This window comes from Micrasema longulum, unplaced genomic scaffold, assembly GCF_059751315.1.
Source record: "Micrasema longulum isolate JH-2025_06_02 unplaced genomic scaffold, ASM5975131v1 h1tg000266l, whole genome shotgun sequence".
NCBI lineage: Eukaryota > Metazoa > Arthropoda > Insecta > Trichoptera > Brachycentridae > Micrasema > Micrasema longulum.
The window spans coordinates 231,747-254,709 of NW_028277470.1; the positions used below are offsets into that span (position 1 = coordinate 231,747).

The 22,963-nt window shown below is 32.1% G+C and overlaps 1 protein-coding gene across 1 annotated transcript in view; it reads left to right on the forward strand.

Moving 5' to 3' along the window:
* LOC148283047 (uncharacterized) overlaps positions 1-22,963 on the forward strand; it is a 210,704-nt gene that overhangs the window by 97,140 nt on the left and 90,601 nt on the right. Inside the window, exon 2 of the mRNA XM_088224136.1 lies at positions 18,320-18,390. The gene's annotated coding sequence lies outside the window, so the exon portion shown is untranslated. The remainder of the gene's footprint in view (positions 1-18,319; positions 18,391-22,963) is intronic.

The following is a 22,963-nucleotide window of genomic DNA, read 5'->3' on the forward strand; positions in this document are numbered from 1 at the left end:
GTTTTCCACATGGAATATAAACACGCAGGTTTCATGGAATCGTTATCGCGATATATTCAATCAGGTCACTTGGTGCGAGTACAGAAACACAGCTCACCGATAGTGATTATCACGATCCGTTGCAAAACGTGTGCACGGAGAAAAAAGCGACGGAATTATTATATTATTGTGTTGCGGAAATTTTAATGCACCATGTCGTGATAACGCCGGCCATGTTGTGTTCTTAGGTCGTGTTCTTCTATGCGCGATAACGATATTGATTTCTGCTTGTCGTGAGCTTATCTATTGGGTTCACGAGATACGAAATGTCACTTTGCGTGTTTATGACTGCCAAAGGATCCAATTATACCTTTGTAGGTGCATGTAGGTAGATACATAATTAAAGCCTTATACTTAAACTAGCGGACCGCCGACCCAAAGTATTTCATACAAGTACTAGCAGTGTCTTACATCCTGCTTAATATTTTATTAAAGTTTTAAATTTCAAACCGAATTGCGTCCAGCTTAAAGTATTTCTAAAGGCCATGTCCACACAAATTTATATCGGGACAGGTGACTTTAGTTAGCCTTTTTGCAATATTCCCCGAGTTTAATTGAATTTCACTGAATATTAAATTACTTTGGAGTGGATTGAATGCGTATAGAAAATTATTTAGAACTAAATTAAAATACAACAATTTTTTCAGCGTATCCAAATGTTTGTAGTAGACATGTACTATTTCAGATGGAAGAATTGAAGAAATGTAGATGATCAAGCGTTAGCAGAATTGTAAATGTTGCACAGTGTGTCGAGTGATCGCTAACCAGCCAATAACAGGTCATCAGCTCTGTACGTTTTGACTTCCATATTTTCCTATCCGCACCATGACGCAGTTGGTTAAACTGTGAAACTGGCATCGCGGGTTCGATTCCCGCCAGTCTGGTGTGTTTTCAAAACTTCCTTCCATATCCTTTCTTTCCTATCTGCTGAGAAGCGTCTATTATTTTTTAATAAAAAAAATCACTACTACTACTATCATCACGCCATTTCCCCGTAGGGGTAAGCAAAGAGAATGACCCATCACACACGTCTATCTTTGCACGCATTTCTTTTTTTTTAAAGTTATGCAATTATTCGGAACATGTAGTTAGTATCTAAGATCTCGTAAAACTTATTCAGTATCCATAATACACTCGTACATTTAAATAAATTCACAGCTTAAGCTCAGTGGCAAATACGTCAATTAATTCGTATTTAATAAACGCTATAAGTAGGTAGGTATTTACATAATAAAAAAAAACAATTAAAAAATCTTCCCACCTGTACTTTTATAAGCAGGAAGTTGGTATTAAAAATCCACCTGATTTTCACCACTTTTCAAAGCCTACTAAAATATTTTTATTGTTTTCGTGGGTGGGTAAGAGCATACGTAAAATTGAATATCTCTAACAGAAACACCGATAATTGAAACTGCAGTAATAACCGATCATAAATCTTAAGAAGACCGTTAAATTGTAGGCGAGTTACCTAACCGAAGTTAATCATTTCATTGTATCAAATAGGTATGCGCTTAATGATATCTCACAAATCGGTGAAAACAGAGCCGTATTTTTATTGTATGTTTAAATTTGTAATAGGTTCGTTTATGTTTCTCGGTCTACAAAAACTTTATAGGACTTCAACCCGAATAATTAAGATTGATTGTGAATGTAAAGATGTTATTAAAAGTATGTCGAACCATTTTATTGGTCCTTAAAAACACACAAAAGCAAATTGCTCGTTTTGTTATTCACACGGATGTATAATGATTATTGGGCTATTAACTTTTTTGCTTAGCGGTGATCCGGTGATTTACTGCACTTTTAACACAATTCTCAACGACACTTCGATTAAATTAATTAATTATTTCACTACATGATTTAAAAATTTATTCGAGAAAAATGGGCAAAGGAACTGTACCTTTAAACGCCTTTAAACACAAAAATAAAAATTATAGATAATATTATTACGCTGGTAACTCTTTTAGGGGTTCCGGCAGAGTGATTTTAGGTAAGAATTTTGCCTTTCATGCGTTTTTGAAAAGGGCAACAATAAAACTGCCGAAGTTCGTTTGTAACTATTTATTTGAACGTGTAATTATCGTAAATCGTTGCAACATTCATTTGCATAAAAGCATGGAATCTTATTGAAAGTGAGTTTGAACAGCAAAAAATGTATTTTTTTTTCTCGTGTTTCTTAACTGACTCAAATGAAAGTACGTAGGTACTTATACAACCTAATAAAATGAAGACACCGTGGCTAAAGAGACAAAATATTCCAAACTAGTTGTTCTTAGCAGGTTGTTCGTAGAATCCTTTCTGGTATGGAATGGAACTGTCTAGAATATTTAACGTAAGGTAAGGGTGCACTACAGCCGTATTTGGACCCCCATGGTATTCATGATACTTTCCATTTTAATGATCACTGACCACGGGTGTGAGTTTTTTTCTGCTGAGAATTTTTTACACGTTACGTCACGTTGTTTATTGTTCCTTGAAAATAAGGGTTAGTGTGTGCATATTTACTAGCTACACTTAGCGTGGTTATATATTATATTGTTCCACAATCTGCGTTACGTGCAATCTGGTTTTTGTATTTAAATTTGTAGGTACCCATTGAATGAACCTTCTGAACTAGGTGTATAAACAAAACAGAGGTCTTATAAAAAAAATAAATTCAACAATTTTGAATAATATTTAACTTAGGAACTGATAGTTAAAAAAAATAATTAATGAAATGTATTGCTACTACTACTACTACAACCATCACGCCATTTCCTCTTAGGGGTAGGCAGAAAGAATAAACCACCACACACGTCTATCCTGGCATACAATCCTAGCTTCTTCCACAGCCATACATCTTGTCATTCATGCCCTTCGGTTCTGTTTACTTTTGACATGACCAGACTTAAGATTTTGGTTTATCTGATCATGCCACGTCTTCCTTGGTCGTCCTCGTCTCACGTTGCCGTTCGCTCTCGCCAGATATACCTGTTTTACCATTCTTTTTTCATTCATTCGTTCTCCATGACCAAACCATCTCAGATACCCTTTCTTAATCTAATCAATTAAACCTGACTCAGATTTACACTCTCGCCTGATTTCATCATTCGCAACCCTATCATACATTGATTTCCTACACACTCGTCTTAGAGATCGCATTTCAACCGCGTCCACTCGGCTTTCATCCTTCCTCTGCCAGTTCCATGTTTCACTTCCATACATAAGTGTTGGGACTAAAACTCCGCTGTGCACTGCCAGTTTAGCTTCGATTGACATATTTTTATTGGAAATTACTGTGCTTAGTGCTCCGTTCATTTTGTTGCCCGCATTCACTCTTCTTTCAACATCTTTTTCTACTCTTCCATCTCTTGAAAACATGCTTCTCAGATACACAAATTCTTCTACTTGCTCGAGACATTCGTTGTTAAAATTTATTATGCAGTCAGTAACCTCAATATCCCCTTCAAATACCATTAATTTTGACTTTCATCGCCAATTCGCTCTCCAGGCATACATCATACATTCTAGAGACTATTTGCTGCAAATCAGCCTTGCTGCTTGCAAAATGTATTGCCAAATATAAACTAATTATGTAGGCAGGTGGATAGAGAAATATCACATTTTTTAAACATTTTAAAGTAATAAAGGTCTACGAAATACTGTCCAGTGAAAAAAATAATATTGTTAATTGTTAGTAGCATAAAAAATACTTTTGAATTTGTAATTTTGAATTCTCGCAAAAGCGGTCATTTCATTGGCCGCGCACTTGATACGTCACGATGCATGTTTATTTATTCTTTGCCATTGAAATTTGTGTAGAAAATTTTTACAAATCTTGACATCACAACAACCAAGGCCAAACACGTCGCGTTTTTCTAAGAGCGTATTTTTATTGAATTTCTTTTTCACATTTATGTATGAAAACATTTCTCCAAAATATTTAAATAGATTTGAAAAATACAATTCATTATTCTGAATACATTTCATATATCTTTATCGGTATTCGTAATATGTGATATTTTTCTATTATCATTACGTAAAACATAGAAGATTATTTTTATTTTCTAGTTTTGAAGGTTTCAAATTTTATCAATTAATTTAATTTGAATTAATTAACAGTATGAATCTTTACGAACGTATTATGAAGTTTTAGGATGCGCTCGTTTAAAGCCATAATAAGTACCCACAAAATCGGGGAAAAGATTAGCAAAATAAAATAAATAATTACATATCACCTTCACAATAAAAAAATTAGGAATAACAATCCAATAAAAATAACAATTTTTCGAATCGCATAGGTATATGAATAACTGCTATAAAAATATCAAATCCATAAATCTTACACTCGCATACTCATATATATGAATCCAGTGGCATATCTCATCCTTCGTATCTTATTCATTTGTAACGTGAAGGTAAGTTGATAAGTTTTACGCTTCAAATGCAAGTACAGGTACAGTTAATAATTGCACTGTAAAATAACTTTCCAAAACAATATTTCATGTTGATCTTGTCGGGTACTGAACCCAGGACCTTTAGAATTATAGGCAAAAGCGCTAACCGCTTTACTATAAGGGGACTTATCTTCACTCGATTTCCTTTTTCAGGAATTTTATCTGAGAGTAGCCATCGAGTCGAAAACACTAGTTTTTAATTCTAGTTTTATTTCACACACAGAGCAAACTACATTCTCTATCTGCTGGACACGAAAACTTTTTAGAATCTTAGTTCAAGTTTTAAGAAGGCTCTAAATATTAAATAGATGTTTTGAAATGTTTTAATTAATTCATAACTTTTTTTTAAAGCTGAAAATAAGTCAATCCACATTTCATTTTTTCAAGCGTGAAAAATGTTGAATAATTTCAGAAAGATCCTGAATCTCTCGTTTGAATGTAGGTACAAGTATGTATCCAAGCTGCGTCTATTTCAGGTTCAATTACTTTTACGATCCAACCCTTTTGCAATTACATTCAACCCCTTTCCTTTCTATAGGGTGGGGTAGAAAACATTTACCCTTAAGCATTACCCACGCCAAAGGCTTTTAATGACCAGCACTCGCAATTCGTAGGTAGGTACTGCGATTAGAGATTGATGTAAAATGGAGATTGGGAATTGGCGATTGCCTAAAAGAAATGAAAAAGTACTTGTTTATATGTGGGAGAAATTTATGTTAAGTATACTTATTTTCATTAATAATGAAGTGTTACGCGAGTAAGTAAATTAATGTAATATTGTGAATTTGCAAGCTAAATAAATAAATCTCTTTAGAAGGCGACTCGTGTCTGAGGATGGTAATCACGACTCCAGGCATCTCTTGTCTTTGAGCAGTCTCCCCCCACCTGGAACGGTCTTTTGCTGTTCAGTGATTGAATTGAATTCAGTGACCCAGCCGCCTCCATCTTGTCGGTTGACGTCCACGTGACCTTGCCCCTTAGACACTTCCCGAGAGGATAGTTTTCTTCAAGCTATCAGACTTCTCTCTGGAAATATGTCCAAAGAACTGTAGGATTTTTTTCTCGCACATGGATGTTAGTCTTTCTATTATGTCTAGTTCCTGGAGTAAAGATATGTTTGTACATTTCACTGTCGATGGAATCTGCAGAATTTGCTGCAAACACCACATTTTGAAAGCATAGTTTTTTTTCCAGGTTCTCTCAGTGTACAATTGTACAACACTCCAAACCTTACATGAACTCTGAAAAAACCAAGGCCCTCGCCAGTCTCTTTTTAGTGTTACTAGTTATACTGCAATTCTATAAAAGCTTCACAAGCTGACTCGTAGCACTTTTGGCAATAAAATACAAGTAAATAAATAGTCATGTTTTTCCGGTTTTTTATTTTGATAAATAAATACTGAAATATAGTTATCGCTCTTTTTAAAATTATCGTATCCGAGTTAGCACACTAAATGCAGCGAAACTTCTTTGTCTTCTTGTAGATCTGCCGATCTGTTCTCAGACTTCTCAGTCGGTGATGATGCCCAACTATCCTTCCATTGCTTAGGGGGTGTTCCAGATAGGTGCCGTCTGGAAGGCAATTCCCTGACTGCTGTATACGCAGTCTATCGCTGCTCATTCTGTTAATATGGTTTCACCAGAATCTTCTACGGGATCTGCTCGTGTGCACTATATCTTCACCCGGACACGGAGATCGTTTAAAAGTATTGCAATTTATTATAAAACACGTTTTGATTAATACCAAATGAAAAACTTTTATTGATGTAGTTCTTAGAAATTAAAAAACCGAAGCTCAATATTCGTTGGTATGAAAATAGAAATGAACAAAATTCAACCTTTTTCTCACAGTACCCGCATACCCGTTTTCTATTAACGTCCAGTTGATCTAAATAAATCGCCTACCGAGGTAGAACGTATCTACCCCTCACAAATTTAATTATAAGGGAGGGTTAAGCTGCCTTTGCGAATATGGACTGGCTGACACAACCCTTGTTTCATCTCTATATACCTACTTTGAAAATTACAATACATAGGGGTAGAAATGTAAAGGATGGGGTAACAATCGAATATTGTTTAGATTTATTTTAAGCATTCTGTTAAAGTTGTCCGTTTGTGTTGCACGATTTGTTAAAAATGTTTCTTAAATTGTTAATTATGTTGTAAAAAATATTACCTACGTATGTTATCATTTATCAGTCATTTGCATCATATCGTTGTTAGAAGTGTTACTTTGAAAATGGCAGAAGTGTTATGGAAAAGCAGGTTAATCGACTCAGTCACCCAAAGGTATGATCTTATGAAAGGTTTTTGCAAAGAAAAATACGTGTTATTAACAAACTAATGTAATTTTGTACATGTGTACATGTTATTGTATTTATTTTAATATTATTCATTCATCTTTTTAATGATTCTCAATTAATTATATTTTGGTTGAAACGTGAGTCCTTTATTTTATTTTTTTAATATTTTTTTTTTATATGGGAGTTGCTTTATTATTTACCTTGCTTATAATATACAAGGTTTATATATAAAAATGTGGATTTTTCTGCAATTAAATTTCTTTAAATTTATCTTGTTGGGATCAGGAGAGATATAGTTATGTGGACCAATCGGGAACTTCTCAGCATTTGCTCATGTGGAGTGGAAACCGTTTAAAGCTCTTCAGGAGAAGCCGGCCTGTTGGCAGTAGTCAACAGGCCTTCCGTTCCACTAGAGGAGTGTTCGGCATTTTCTTCCCTACTTTGGTTTATTTTACCAATTGAGTCCTTACTTATTTATCAGTTCAAACACTAATATTAACAATTAATCAATCCCACTTTAAATTATTTTTTGGTTATGAAATGCTTAGTTTTAGCTTAAATATACTGTTATATTTTTTTCTTAGAATTTGGTATTAGAAAGACTTTTTTCTGGTTTGGTATTGAAAAACAGTATCTTGATTGAAAATTATGTTGAAATGTACAATTGTGGTTCAGTAGCTAGAGGCGCTTTGAATTGACGCTTCTATTTGTGAACAACCAAATTAAATATATTATGATTTCTTACATATGTTTTTAAAGGAATAATCCGCAAAGCCTTTACTATAAAGGAAATAAAGGATATGAAAGGAAGTTATGAATAATAACACACAACACCCAGACCAGTTATTGAGAAAAAATCTTTATTGGATTTTTTCTTGCAACCGGAGGGAATCGAATTCATATCGCCAGTTTCACGGTTGGCCATCTAAGCAACTGCACCACGGCGCCTGTCTTCTATTATTATTACTTCTAGATATTCCGTGCTATAGTTAATCACTGATTTGGCGGTCTGGTCTAAAGTCGTTAAAAAAATAAACAACAATTTTGAACCACGCTTATAATTAAAGCCAAGTAAAATTAAAGTAGAGTTATTCTTCGTCATATGCGATGTATCTTCAACTGTATGCGAATCAATCAAAGATACGTGTACAGGTATCGTAGATTTTAATGTACATTCCTACGCCTAAATAACGGTTTCTATCAGCCTAATGTCTAATTAATTGATTCTACCAACTTGATTTATACTTGTGCAAAAAGTATTTGTAGAGGACGTCTGCTTATAATCTTATCTTTGCAGAAATAGCGGGTATTTTTAATTACTCAAAAATAGATCGTGCTGTTGAAACATTTAACTTTTAACTATGCAATACGCAGATATGAAGACCAGTAATTTATAAACATACATAAGTATAGAAAATACAACCGGACGTAGATACATTGTGTTATTTGTTGCTTGCCCTCATTTTTCCTTTATAACAATTTATTTAAATATTTAAAAAACGTTTTTTGCCAATACATAGGTACGTATTTATTTTAGTAAAGCTGAAAAAATACATTCAAACCCGTTTGTGGACCTGTGGCTAAAGTTGCAGACTCACGGACCGGAGGTACGAGGTTCTAACCTCGGTATTTCAGAGAGCTTGATTCTCATTTTCTTATGGTAAATTATTTGAAACTCGTTAATTATAAGAACGTAAATATTTATTTCTTTTGAAAATTAATAATATTTTATTTGTTAATATACCATTTTGAAATAAATCATTGCATTCGGGATCAATTCCAATGTTGCCCCGTGGTTTTTATATGACAACAATGATCATTTCTGTTAAATTAGATGTATGTTCAAAAGGACATATAAATACTAGGTATTTCATTTTAATAGTGTGATTTTAAATTTGTACAAAGTATTTATTTCAAGAAATTTTCTAATGCTTTGTTTAAATGTATTTAAAAAATATATAAATTAAAAATTACTCGAGTAAAGAAATCTGCAATCTTTCATAAGGCACAATATAATACTCGTGCGATCAATTCACTCCTGAAATCTGCATCTCGCCATAAAACGAAGACTTTCAGTTATCGTATCGGGCTATTGTGCGAGCTTTGCGGAATTGTGGAATTGTTGGATCCCGTTAAGTATATGACGTCGTTAAATAGTTTTAAAGGAACTTGGATCCTTGTGCTGACTTCCCATTCTGAAGAGAAAGCCAATGATTGGTTTCCATTAACGATAGCTATTCGATTAGGAAACTATTCAGATAATAAATTTCAGGTCAGTGTGTTTTTATGTACCTAATATATATAAATCAAAGTTTTCAGTTGTGTATTTTCCCTTTGCTGCAAATTTATCAAAAGAAAAATTAAACTTACTTGGTTTAGAAGTGAACGTAGTTTTTATATAAAAAGGTACAGTGTTTTTTTTCTTCAAAATTCAAGGTTTTCATAATGCGAATATGTATATATTATTCAGGTACGTAGACGTGTGCACCTAAATAATTATTTACCAAATGATTTAATCTGAAAATCTTAACCATATTAATGCATTATAAAATTATTGATGATCAGAATTGAATAGATTAAGAAAAAATAACTAAGGCGAAGACGGCTCATAAAGACGTGCCATGATCAGAACTATAATATAATATCATGTGTTTTCATATCAAAAGCATAAATAATCGAAGAGCATGTATGACAAGATAGATTCATGTGGCGTTCAAACCTTTTTGCCTCCTACTAAAGGGAAATGGCGTGATTGGTGGTAGTAAATCTTTAAAATACTGTAAGTTTACAAAAAAATAGATCAGTTTACTGGGATTATGAATGCACAAACTCTTAAGGGATGGGATCTCTATTTGACACCTGTAAAATTTTTGGTGCTATTGTTCCAATATAATAATCGTTACCTTTATGCAGTGCCGTATTGTTTCAAGGTGTACTGACCGTTTATTTTAATGGGGTATAAAATCTTTTAATAGTTTTTTTTAATAGTGCCTCAGTAAGCTTCAATGCGATCGATCCTCTAATGTGTGTGTAGGTTAGTATGGCATGGGCTAAAGGGGATATTGTAAACCTCTCAGCTGGTTTTTATGAGCCATTATAAAAATAATAACATCAAAATGTGACGACGTGTTGAGAGATTTAGTATGGAGGAATTTACAGAGCAGTTTTCCTTGGGAATCTTACAATTTGAAGATTATTCCTATACGAACGAAATATTTTGTTTTTTTATAAATGAGAATAACGTTATGCGTTTTGACGACAATTAATTTTCATTTTGTTTTATTTTAGTCATCTTTATTATTTATGATTTTTAGAATAGCTCCATTAAGATGTTAACATCAGCATATTTCTTGTGTGAGCGTTAAGTATTTAGATATAACTTGAAAGATAAATAACACAACATAAAAATATTTTTAATTTTATATTTTCAAATTATCGCATTTAGATATATCTACTTGTATGCATGTTTTTCACTAAATTTATATTTTTTTTAAATCTGTGGTTATTATAATAATTTTTAAAAATTAATCAAAAAAATATGTTTTATTTAAAATAAGTGGGTACATGTGGGATTCTGCTAAAATCTATTAAGTCTGTAAGTCTGTCTAAAATGTATTAGTGGTTCAGAGATGTTTGAGGTTAAAAGTTTGTTGGGTATTAAGAATTAATTTTACAACTAAACTTTATAAAGCCAATTATAAAAAAATGCTACATTGATCTATTACCAAAATAAAAAAAAGTTTTATTAAAAAATAAAGTTTCTTTTATAATATTTTCTTCAAACTAATAGAGGATGGTGCATTTTTGCTGATACACAATACCATAGTAAGGTACTATTTCACACCCAAGTCACATCATTAAGTCGCTTTTTTTGACTTTTTCAATTAATTTTGTTGCTTTATTAAGTATTTTAAATGTTGGGTTAATAACGAATCTATAAAACATAGAATTGACAAAAAATAATTTTGGTTTAACATTTTTTTTAAAAACATAGTTTCACGTGAATATTGTTTTTCACCCGATTCTGTAATGTTTTCAGAAATATTAGTATCCTTGAGAGAAGGGATGGATGCTAGCATACTAACTTTGAAAATCGTGTGGAATATTTTTTTCATATTCTATTGACTTACAGTGGAAAATAATTCGGCCTAAGGTGGAAATAGGATTGTGAGCATTTTTTGTAGATTGTAGAGCATTTGCTGAACAATATTATCTCATCGTTAAGTCAAAATGGCGCTATTTCGATTTAACAGTTTTTTGCAGAATGCCCACAATGTTATATAATATAAATCTTATTACAAATATTATTTTGTATTACTCGAACGATGGGAAAGTGAATTTGATTGAATTTTCGTATTTCAGTTTCCGACAAAATAACGTCGTAGCTAATGTTGAGATTCGTATGCTAATTCCTAAGAAATTCATAAATATAGAGTGTTCTTCTTTAAATCAAGATTTCTCAAACGCTAAATTGAGCCTTGTTTCGAGATAAAAATAATGCTTAAGCCTTCTTGATATTCATGACGGAGAAGATCTTCCTACCTCCGTATCTATGTATTAGCATAAAACTTCAATATTTCAGGTTTATCGAAAAGTTTTAGGTCCAAGGTTCCCGCGCCAAGCCTCACTGTCTACACGTGGGATGCATGGAGGAGTCTGTCAGGGGCGTACCTTTATTTTATTTTGACAAATAAATACATTTTTTATAGTTCAAGTTTATTTTTAAGAAAAATGTATTTTTAAATATTCTGAATTCCAACTCGTTTCGTTTTATTGTTTTGCTCTTTTCAAAATTGAAAGCGCTGCTTCTAAAATTAAAATATGATTTGACATTAAAAATAGAAACATGTGTCTGTATTCCGACCTTTTTATAAACGTTTCTACAATTTATACACTCAACTATTTTTATCTGAGTAATTTTTTTTTAAAGATAATAACAAAAATATTTTATGTTATTTAATTTATATATTAGGAAGCTCTTATTTTGTGGTTATACATTATAATTATAATTAGGTTTTCAACCACTTATTTTACATTTAATTATCAACCAGTTTGAAACATGTTGACATACTATTTACATATGTTTAGTTTTAATATTTAGTAGACACTATTGAAATAAAAAAAATAATAAAAAAATCGTTCTCTTGATAAGGAAGAGTGCGTAGCTTCGAAACCGGTCTGTTATAATAAAAAAAATGAGTGGTTAAAAATAATATTGTTTTATTTTTATAGTCATATGCATGTTAAGATATTTTATAACAAGATGTCTTCTTTAGTTTGAAGAGAATAACCTTATATTCAAAGATGTAATTAGTGGAGTTGAGTTTGACACGCAAATATATTTTGTATTTATTAAGTTGAATGTACCCACCCACAAATAATTTTAAATAATCATCAAAACAAATTTAACACTCCATATCATATGTAAGTATAGAAGAGAACTACTAAGCTTGATTTAAAATAACAGAGAATTCAATTCAACCGATTTATTTCAAAATAACATATGCATAAAAATCTAAAATTCAAGACGTACAAATCATAAAAATATATAAGTAAATAAATATGTAAAAACAGACGTTTTGTCTCTTTTTTTGCTCAATATCATTAAAACAAATTCAATTTTCCACTCCTACTTTCCTTCATTCATCCTTTACCACTCCTCATCAATTTTCTTCTTTTTCTTCTCACTATCTCCTTGTTTTGTCCATATTTATTTTATTATAATACATAGTATATTTATTCGGCATAAAGTTTAAACCGTCGTCGTTTTATTTTAAAACATAGCATATTTATTCTTTATATAGTTTAAACTGTCGTCGTTTTATTTCAGTATATTTACATTTTTTTTAGTTTCTATTTATAACAATTTAACCTGTACATCCGCTTGTATTCAAAATAAATAAACCAAAATAAATGAAAACACCATAAAATTATTTACATTGGCCTTATTAGGTACGCTACACATAATATAAATCAATTGTTCTTATCTTTGTCTAACCAAGAAACACTTATATAGGCGCAGCGTTGCTTTAGTTTAAATTGAGATAAGTGTACACGAGTTCTGAGAGAACTTTTATCCATAAAATTCAAATGAAAAAAGATTTTTTCTTTAATTGCTTCAGCATTCTTTTAACCAGCTTGTCCTAAATTGTGGTCATTTTTTATTTCTAGTATTGTAAAAAAAACTTTTAAGCTCTATTGCTGCAGATTTGTGTTTTTGTCTGTTGGACAAAAACGAACTGAAGCAACGACAGAACAAAACAAAATATAACTCTGCCAGTCACCTTTATAACTGTCCATCGCAAGCGTTTTACGAAACATTGTTCTCCCAAGGTCATTGGGTAGGTAACATCTTTTACTGTTTACACATACATACAAGATAGAGGGTCATGTTATACTGTACATTATTTGAGTTAAGTAAATATGAGACATTTTAATTAATCAAAAGCAAATTCATGATAGCCTAACGCCTTAACCACAAGGTAGGTTCACCATAAAGCGGACGACAAATTATGAAAATAACGGTATATTGAATATTTTTACTATTTTTTGGTTGATAAAATACCTTCCGTTTCAGTATCAATACAACTTAAAAATTATCGTACGTCCCTGAAGGCTATAGTTCCAACTGTTATGTTTGTTTGCTGACGTAGGAGTGAGGTTGACTCCGCCCACCGATCGATCCGGTGGCGGGGAGAGCTTTATTGATCCACCCTCACTGCGTGGACCGCACAAAGGGAGCTTTCGCAAAAGCTGCGCGGATTTCAGGCAAGCCTCCCAAACTTTTGCCCGGACGAAGCTTCGCGAGATAGTTATTACAAAGATCTACCTACGCGTTGTATAAACAGAAAGAAAATGGAAGTGGATTCCGGCGTAATATTTTACGAGATTTTCCCAAACTTTTCGCTAAGAAGCTTTTGTCAGATATAAAGTTTATATTTTCACTTAATGCTTTCATGAAAAAGACAGCCTTTCTTCCCTTTTTTCGTATTTCAAGAAAACTTTTTCGCATCAAATTATTTAAGTATTTTGAAATGTTTTTTCCACAGTTTTTTACTAACAATTATTATTGAGTGTGTATAATACGTTTTGTAATTTACGCTCATCCTAAACTATTTTTAAAAAAATAATTTGATTTAATCATTCTGTGTTTATCTCTTTGAATAACACTGACTAATAATACTGATTTTATTTGTAAATGAAAAAAAAAAAACCTTCATTTTTCGTGAAAGAAAACAGTGTTTACTTTTTTGGTTTTGAAAAGTCAACGCAAACTTTTAATTCAAAAAAAAAAAAAACGTTTTTGCTAGACATATTATCATTAGTTCTCTTAATTTAACATTAAAAATTTGATTATCTTTGTACCTATTCCAGTTAAAGGTATCGAGTTATTTGAAATAAAATGCGATTTTATTAAAATACATAATAAATTTAATACAATTTTACATTAATGAGTATTTTTGCACGACCGACGGCCTAATTACAATGGAAAATGGCACGCAGGCTAAATAATATTTAATTGTGATCTCACCGGGAATTCTAAATTGGGTCTCAGACCATATGGACCGCCAAATGATAAGAGAGCAGGCAGGTTTCAGACCCGGAAGATCATGTACTGGTCAGGTCCTCAACTTGGTACAGCACATTGAAGACGGGTTTGAGAGGAAAAAGATAACGGCAGTGGCGTTTGTGAATCTTAGGGCTGCATACGATACGGTGAACTATACCAATCTTGTTAATAAGATATACAATATCACAAAAGACTTCAAACTTACATACATAATACGCAATTTTCTGAACAATAGACGATTTTATGTAACTCTTCGGGGCAAGGACAGTCGATGGAGATTTCAAACTTACATACATAATACGCAATTTTCTGAACAATAGACGATTTTATGTAACTCTTCGGGGCAAGGACAGTCGATGGAGATCCCAAAAGAATGGACTACCACAGGAAAGCGTTCTGGTGCTAATCCTATATAACATATATACTAACTATTAACCCATACCAGAGGAGACCAGGCAATTCATTTACGCTGATGACACAGCAGTGGCTGCTCAAGAGGACTCTTTCCAGTTGATGGAGGAAAGACTTGGCCGAACTCTTAACATACTTGAGGAATACTATGAAAAAAAAATGTTACAGCCAAATTCAAAGAAAACTCAACTCTGTGCCATCCACCTCAAAAATAAGCAGGCAAGAAGAGAACTGTAAGTCACATGGAAGGGGGAGAGAATTGGGCTCGGCCAAACACCCAAATATCTTGGTGCAACTCTGGACAGGACGCTTTCCTATAAGCAGCACTGCACCAATACAAAACAGAAAGTCTCCGCCAGGAATAACATATTACGGAAGCTCACCGGTTTATCCTGGAGAGCATCTCTACATGTACTCCGCACTTCTGCCTTGGTTTTATGTGTCTCCGCAGCAAAGTACGCTTGTATCGTTTGGCAGAAGTCAGCACACGCCAAACAAGTGGGTATTGCTGTAAATGACTTCGCGATTGGTGTCCAGCTGCCTTAAGCTCACACCGGTGCACAAACTTTATCCTATTATAGGTATCGCTCCACCCAACATCAGGAGAAACGAAGCAGCAGACACATGCAAACAGACCTTTGACCCTAGAAACCCTTTTTACGACCATCGAATGGCTCCTCCGAGACGGGGATCGAGAAGAAGTTTCTTCAAAGTCACAACTGACTCGGAGACCTCTGCAGAAAAACGCAGAGAGGATCTGTGGAGAGAGGAACTCGGCGATAGGCTCTGGATAATGCCATCTGAAAGCACAAACACCGCCCACAATTTGGACTTCCCTACGTGGAAAACTCTCAACAGACTAAGGGTAGGGGTGTCTAGGTGGAAATACAACCAACGGAGGTGGGGTTTTCTGGAGGGAGATGACATGAGCTGCGATTGTGGAGAGGTGCAGGATGATCCTCATCTGCTGCGGTGCCCACAAATGCAGTTTACTTATGATGATAATGATTTGAGGATGGCCAATGACAAGGCGATATCTGTCGCTGCACACTGGAGTGGCAAGGTCTAAAGTCCGGGCCCGACAAGTAAGTACCGGGAATGGAACTCAAAACACTCGTGCGTGAGGCGAGCATCTTTTCACGACGGGTTCCGCCCTAGATTTATATATATTTCAGAACTTCCGAGTTCAGGTTGTTCCGACATAAAGTTTCAAGCCAAAAATATTTTGGGTTTACATATTTTATTGTTCTTTCTATAAACATTAACGGTCGGCCTCGTAGTGTAATAGTCAGCGCGTGCCTACCATGCAAAAGGTCTCGGGTTCGATTCCCGACATGGTTAATATGAAATATTCATTTAAAAAGGTGTTTTCACGCTGGAGTATTTCATAGACCCTGGACCGGTACCTGAAGTGTAAGACTGATCATCTTACCTTCATGTAGCAAAAATTATCAAGATACGCTGTAATTGGTGTACCAATGCAGTGCCTGATGCACCATTAGGTGCGAGAAGTGAATAATGAGGACGAAAATGAAAAGTTTTCAATGATTTGAAATATTTTCAGATGAATTATGTTTCAACATTTTATTTCCTTCAAAGTATTGACTCAGATTCACAAAATCTGTCCATTTAAAATTTTATGAAAAATTGTTTTTCTAAAAATGTTTTCAAATTATTGATTTTAATTATGAAGTTAGACTTTATGTTTTAGGTTTATAATCACAACTTACTTTTTTAATTATCAGAACCAGGCGACTATAATTGTGATTTCTACTATAATATTATTGATTAAAATAAGTATTGTGAAGTTTCCCACAAGTTGTCGGAGTTAAATGTTTTAACATAATAATATTTCATATAATTTTGATCAATAAAATTCTACAGTACCTATTTATTCAAGTATTTTAATGGTTTGTTTATAACATCGTTTATGTTTAAACCTGATTCACTCGCTGTCAAAGGATTGTATGTGAAAGTAATTAACACATTGTGGTGAAACCATCAACAAATACTAATAATTTAGTCAGTATTTATTTCGAGTAGGTACCCAATACAAATCTAATGGTTATGGTAGAAAACGTAGGTACTTTTATATTTATGTGCCTTTAAAGGGTCCGTAATTGTTGAATAATTCCATACAATGTTTGTTCATGAGTTTGGAGAATAATAATTGATAACGAGTATGATAAGTATTGTGGCTTATTGACCGATCGTGTCATTGAAAGTTCGGTTTTTATTTATACAGGTAATATTAAAATAATCAAAAATACTTGTTATCCGTATAGCGAGAACATATGATTTGAGGTTCGTACTTCGCTCTACCACAACTTGTTTTCTATTTTCTAACACAGCAATTAAAAATAATAATTATTGGGGAAAATAACACGAGCGCAAATATTTTTATGTTTTACATAGCATGTATTTTGCGACTAGTCAAAAAACTGTTTTTCAACGTTTGACGAAAAACTCGGTTAAAATATAAATGTTAAAACTGTCTTGTAAATATTGTATTAGACTATTTTAATCATAGAACTATTTTTTTTTCATTTAGGAAAATGATGATTAAAAAATAATGTTTATGGTCTTATTGGAATCATGAAGAACTTTTTTCGAGAAATAAAATGGGAGTAAGATATTTTTAAACATTTTTTCTTCCTGTTTCAGTGCGCATTGTTACGTATTAATAACTATAATAAGGAAATATCACATACATACTACGAATACTGATAGAAATATGATAAATGTATTTAGAAAAGGTTTAGAAAAGGTTAGCATTTTCAAAATCAATTTGGATATTGCGGAGAAATGTTTCCATGCACAACTTTTAAAATAAAATGTTAAAAAAATATAACGTGTTCTTTTTAAATTTAGACGATCATAAACAAAGTTCAAAATTTAATTCAATCGTGACCTACTAGAGGCGTGTAATGAACCGTTTTCGCGGGAATTGAAAATCATAAATTTAAAAATATTTTTAATGCTACCACCAGTAAGTTCAAAAAAAATATTGACCCGTACTAATAAAAAAATGTAAAAAGAAGTAATATTATCACAGGTTATATTCATAAAAAATTCTAGAACACGTAACCCTCATTTACTATCAAAATTGTACCGGATAATAGGACTTATTATTTAAAATAAAATGGAAAAATGTTTTTACTTTTATACGTAGGAGGATCTCATATTATTACACTGGTATTTTTATTTGTGTTTGGGAAAATAGAACACGCTGAGTTTTTTGTTTGAAAGCCAAAGCCGTGGACCTAAGCAAAGTATTTCCTAGAACGCCCATAAAACTTATCGAAGCATTCAGACTGTTTGATTTTAACTTGTTTGTGTTGTGCGTAGGTAGGATATCAAAAGGTTAAGTAAATATCTACCAAACTAAAGTACCTACAATATTATCTACAAAATAATATATGCATAGGTACCTATAGATATGGCAATGAAATTAAGTTTATTTATAGCTGTGTTCTATTTGTTTTCTAATTTTATAATTATACAAATAAATATATTCAACAAGAGTTGTAATTGAAAATAATAGTACCATTTTTTTACAGACTCCTGAGGATGGATTAGAACGTCCGCATTTGTCGATTTAAACTATTTAAACCGACCTTAGCCGTAAAAGGTAAGTTTTATTTTATTCTGTAAACGTCGGTAATATTGCCTTAGGTTAGATCGTTAATGAGTAAAATTACAAAAACAAAAAAATCAGCTATTTTTGAGAAAATAATTTAATCAAACTATCGCCATGGAGGCGTAACTTGAACCCAATTTGGTAAAATATCTATGTAATTATTACTCCAGAATTGATTGCGTCTGTCGGTCTGTCATTTTTAGGTACTTGCGCACAGGAATTTGAGCCTTATTATCGTGGTATCAACGCTAAATAAGGGTCATTTTCGTATGTTAAAATTTGTCGCTCTAAGCTTCGAAAGGAACGAGAAAACAAAAGAAAAGAAGTTAAGATGAAACGTTTTGTGTTAGGAAGAAAAAAGTTTCAATTTCTCTCTCATAACTTAAACAGAAATTGAAATGTCAAAACATGTCGCATAACTTTTACTGTGTTTGTGTTATTCATATTATTTTTCACTACTTTGTAATAAAACATTGTTTTAATGTCAGGTTGTAAAATTTCAACCTTTGAATTCGATAATATTGAAAAGAGTTTCTCAATCTTCTGAATTACGCAATATTTAAAAAAATGTTTTTGATTTTAAGCTTTCAAACATTATAATGACTGTCAAGTGTACGGTCGGGATATGTACCAATATAAATATTTTAAGTAGGCCTGTTTTTCTGTTTGTTTATTTTTTATTGATGAATTCAACAGAATTTATTTAAGAAAAAAATAATATTTGATTTATATTTATTTATTGCTGACAAGCCGGTTTTGTGGTTTATTGGGAGTCATTATTTTTCCTTTTATTTTTCTTTTCATGTTTACCATTTTAAATACAAATAAATAAATACATAATGTAATATTTCGGAAAATATCGTTTTCGTGAAGATCGATCAGCTAATTATTATCTTATTTTGGACGTTTGTAGTACTAACTTTGTGGTTCATTGTCATATTTTAGAGGTATAAATAAAAAAGAAATGTAATAAAATAAATAAAACAACTTTGTTTTTAACCACTAATTTATTTTTTTCCACCCACCGGTTTCAAAGCAAACAAGCTTTTTCGTCGAGGTTTACGTAACTTTTTATTTTATTTTAATGAATAACCACGGTGTTAGTACTTCAAATATAAAATTATTAAAATAACTTAACTTAACGCGCACCACAAACTCGTTCCCCGACTATACTTGCCACATCGTTTCAGCGTGCTGCAGCAGAGAGCGTATGGCTCAATTGACCCAGTATGTGGGGTCAAATGAAACACCCTACGGGCAACTTTTTTATATTGAGTAGACTTCAGAAATATGAATTCTATCAAAACCCGTACTGCTCACAAGTTCGACTCCATTCTCCGAAGTAACATTGAGCATTATATCAAACTACATAAAATGAAACTAAAATAAAATTAAAATAAAGTTTATTATAATAACGGTGAATTTTTTTTTGATGAAAGCAATTCGTAAACAAAAAACACTATAATTTTTTTTTTCAATCTATTACTTTTCTAAAATTTTATTTTGAAATAGAGTTATCTCTTAATCTGTCTTCATTGGAGTAACGTAGAACTAAGATGGAACTAATTTGTATTTTATTTACTTAATATAAGTTATGTTCCATCTATGTTGCAATCAATTTCTTTTCGTATCATCAAAAGCCAAAACTGGCTATTTATCAAATCTTCTAGAAAAACTTTTGTTTTTATGACCCAATGTCCAGAATGTGTAAATTAGCCGATTCGTCACATAAATATTTTTTTATTTTTTATTATTACTACCCAACCTGTCCTAACTAGTTCTAACTTCATATAACAAAATCAACTAAACAAATAAAGCGATTATTATTGTTGTATTAAAATTAAAGAGGCTAAACGACTTTCAATCATATGGTTAAGCGGTCATTTAACGAACGACCTAGCCATTTAGTTGAATGTCGGCATTTAATGGACAGCCTAACTGCTCAGTTTAGTTGCTTAATTTATTATTCGGCTCAACTATTACACCCTGTAAAACGAGGTTCCGGTGTATTTTCAATAATATATTATAAATTCTCAAGACTCAATTAAATTTACATGCTACTAGATATAAAATTATAAATAAATAAATATTGTATAATTATTAATTTAGAGAAGTAGTATAATTTTATTTGTTGTTAATCTCACTTCTCACATAATATTTTAGTTCCCTTTGATTTTGTGCCGCGAAGTCCTATATTCTCCCATTTTGCTTGCTGCTTCTGGCTAAATTACATAGATGTCTCTATTTTTATTGCGGCATGGTTTAGCAAAATACTTCTAAGATATTTCGTTTTATCAAACTGCATTTGAAAACGTATTATTACTGTAATTCAAAAGTTCGAAGTACATTAAATTATGATCAATAACAAATGAAACCATCGTATTCTATTCATCAAATATATTTCCTTATCAAAACTTACCACAGTTTTCGATAGATGGCAGTAATTTAGTTTGTTAAATAGGTTGAACATTTTAATTGATAATTTTAATTTACGTTTGTTCATAATAAATGATATTTTAAAAAAGGGAGGTACTAACGTACCTGCATCATCATCAAACAAAGTTTTAGCAGTTTTCCATATATTTATTTTAAACATTCATATACAAATTTACAAAGAAGAAAAAAAAAACGAATGTTGGATGAATAAGACCATTTTTTTTAATGTTTATTCTCACGTTTATTTAAAATTATATAACTTTTAATTAATAAATGACTATAACAGCGTAAGTCACTCATGAAGCATAAGAGCTAGTCTCTTTTTTGAAAAGTTACAGTTTTAATGATAAACTAAATATGCAAAAGTAGATTGCGAAAAAAAAAACCCCAGTCAGTGAAGAATTCACTTCCCCCTTTTCTCAATCCAATGAAGTGCATATTACATACTTATGGATTACCCTTTTTTAGCAGAAAGATGCTAAGGCTACCAGATTACATATAACAGCTTTTCTCGTGCAGCAATGAGCAAGCAGAAAATGCATTTATTTTTTTCTTTTAAACATTTTCAATTATAAGTTACCGATAAACATACTTTAAATGTTCATGCAAATATACTAATTTTCGTGCACAAATATCGATTTTTTTTATAGACAGTTGAAAATAACTCTGTTAACTTCCCATTGTAATCGGGGCTCAGATGCGGTATACGGTATGTAGTGGGCAAGGCGTAGAAAAAAAAAACATGATTCATTTTATGTAACTATATTAACTCATAAAATAAATACATGTTAAGTTTTTCTACTAACATTTCTTGGTGGAACTGCATTTAAATTTCAATAATAAAAATATGTTTATAGTTTTATTCCACTTTTGTTTATAATTGTTACCAGTTACCGGGTTTGGTCGTGACCGACATCGTCAGACTGGTGAGAGACTAAACAAATTTCTATGTTATATACCAGTGCAAGCAGGGGTTGTAAATCATGATTTTATATAATTATGCAAGTAATAGTTTAAATTGAAATAATTTTAGTATAAAGTAATAACAATCGTATGAATTAAAATTTTTGTTTAAATGTTTATAATTAAGGCAGACGTAAAATATATCATTTTATTTAATTTTATGAAGTTTTATAATTTTTTATTTTAAATACGTATTGTCTTTTAAAAAACTAGAAATTTTCTAATTATTTTGAAGATGTATGAGGGGGCTAAAAGCCAAACTGCCACTGTCGATGATCACTATTTTTGAGAAGACCAACAAAAACAGTAGCCAAATGTCTATTTCTTTTAAGTTTAAGTTAAGTTTGTTTGTTGCAGTTTTGAATTTTTTTTTTTTAAAGAAATGTTTGCGTTCTTATGATATACTTAAATATTAAATTTTGGGGGCCACTTTAAACGTTTTCAAGCGTTGCCTAGTAGGTGATTTGGTTCAGCCGGATGAATCTCACCCACGTGATGGTTTTAGCTCTTTTACTTCACAAAAGTCAACAGATGGAAGAGTTGAGGAAATTCGGATGTTCAAACATGGGCAGAATGGTGAAAGTTACTCAGTGTGTAAAGTGGCCACTTAAACTAGCCAATGACAGGTCATAAGCCCCGTAAATGCCTAGACTTCCATATTCCCTTATCAAAAATGTTTTCCCTCTCTGTTGAAATAAATTTAAATAAAGAGTTAATAACTCACTACGAGAAAATGGGAATTATGTTGGGGTTGGAACCACGAACCATTATTCCGTTGGTCCGAGACATAGCCACAGAACCAAAACCGACATTATTTTTAGTTTTATGTTTTACCAGCTTTTTCCCGCAGCTGCACTCGCGCGGTAGGTAGGGAGAAATCAGTTAATTTAGTTTTAACAATTAGAATTTTCCATTTGAAATATTTTTTTCGGTATAAAAAGTAGCCAGTATCGATTGCCGATCCTCCGACTATCGCTGTGTTGACGCAACATCGGTATTATGTTTTAATATAAATTTATTTTTACTCTAAGAATTTACTCTAAGAATTTTCCCGTGGAAAAAATATTTTTTCGGGATAAAAAGTATCTTGTGATACTTGTCAGCTCTCCGGTTGTCCCTATGCGAAAAATCCCCTCAATAGGTTTTTCCATTGCGAAGGAAATGA